Source organism: Pteropus alecto, unplaced genomic scaffold, assembly GCF_000325575.1.
Source record: "Pteropus alecto unplaced genomic scaffold, ASM32557v1 scaffold195, whole genome shotgun sequence".
NCBI classification, from domain to species: Eukaryota; Metazoa; Chordata; class Mammalia; order Chiroptera; family Pteropodidae; genus Pteropus; species Pteropus alecto.
Window position 1 is genome coordinate 10,798,090 of NW_006438073.1, and position 1,063 is coordinate 10,799,152.

The 1,063-nt window shown below is 66.4% G+C and overlaps 1 protein-coding gene across 5 annotated transcripts in view; it reads left to right on the forward strand.

Annotated features, from left to right (window-relative positions):
- The window catches only part of FAM120B (family with sequence similarity 120B), a 50,708-nt gene that overhangs the window by 260 nt on the left and 49,385 nt on the right, over positions 1 to 1,063 (forward strand). The gene's annotated exons all lie outside the window — the stretch shown is intronic.

Below are 1,063 nucleotides of genomic sequence, written 5' to 3' on the forward strand. Positions count from 1 at the left end.
GGCGGGTCCCCGGGACCTGGGCCCCAGCCCCCGCGGCCCCGCCGTCTGTGCCCTGGGCGCGGGACTCGCCCCGCCTTTCCCCTCCTGGGCCTGTCGGCCCTGTCACCTCCCTACCCCGTAGCTGGGTTCCCTGCCCTCTCCTCCGCGGCCGCATCCTCGCCTCAAGGGTCGTGCGCCGGTTTCGGGTCCGCGCCGCCGTCCTCCGCTGCCCGGCTGTTCTGATCGCCCCCCACAGCGGCGGCCGTTGGCCAGTGCACTTGCGTCTCAGACCGTGTCTTCCCCACGGTCGTCCGCGGGCCTTCCTGCACCGGAGCCCCCGCACCCAGCACGCACTAGGTCCTAGGCCCTCAGCGAGAGAATGACGAAAAGGCAGGCTCGCCGCCGGCAAGGAACTGCGACCAAAGGATGACACTTAGGGGTGGCCGAGGGGGCGATTTGTCCAAGTCGGCCAAGGAGGGGCCAGGAGGTTTCCGTAGAGGAGGAGGGATTTGAGTGGAGTTTGGAAGAGTAGACGTTGGGAGGAAAAAAGGGGCAAGAGGCCTTTCATTCCTGCCGTCTGGCACATTCGGGGAAAAGTATGGCTGGAGATGGGGAGCGGTAGGAAGCCAGAGAGGATCGGAACGAGGAGAACCTGGCGGTGGTGGCGGCGAGACCGTGGAGCGCGGTGCCGCTGTTTCTGATGACTTCCGGGTTTCGCGCCGCGGCGTCGGAGTGGCCGACTCCGAGGGCGACGGAACCGGAGCGGCTCTGGAGCGGCAGGTTCCTCCCTGCTCACCTCGCGGTCTATTAGTTGTCTGGTCTGCGGCCGCATCCCACCGTTCCTGTGTCCACAAAAGCCTTTCCTTTTGTCCTCTGTCCCTGTCGTGTGTGAATCACGGCCTCCTGTCAGCGCGTGCTCTTTGACCTGCCGTGCTTGCGCGTCGCCGCTAGCAGCATGTGCACAGCCTTCTCGCACTGTTTTGATTGCCCCAGTCGCCCCATCCCTGCCATCTCAGCTCCCGGTAGTGCCCCCCTCCCCCCCCCCCCCCCGCCCCCCTCTCTTGCCCGACACACGTGTTGTTCT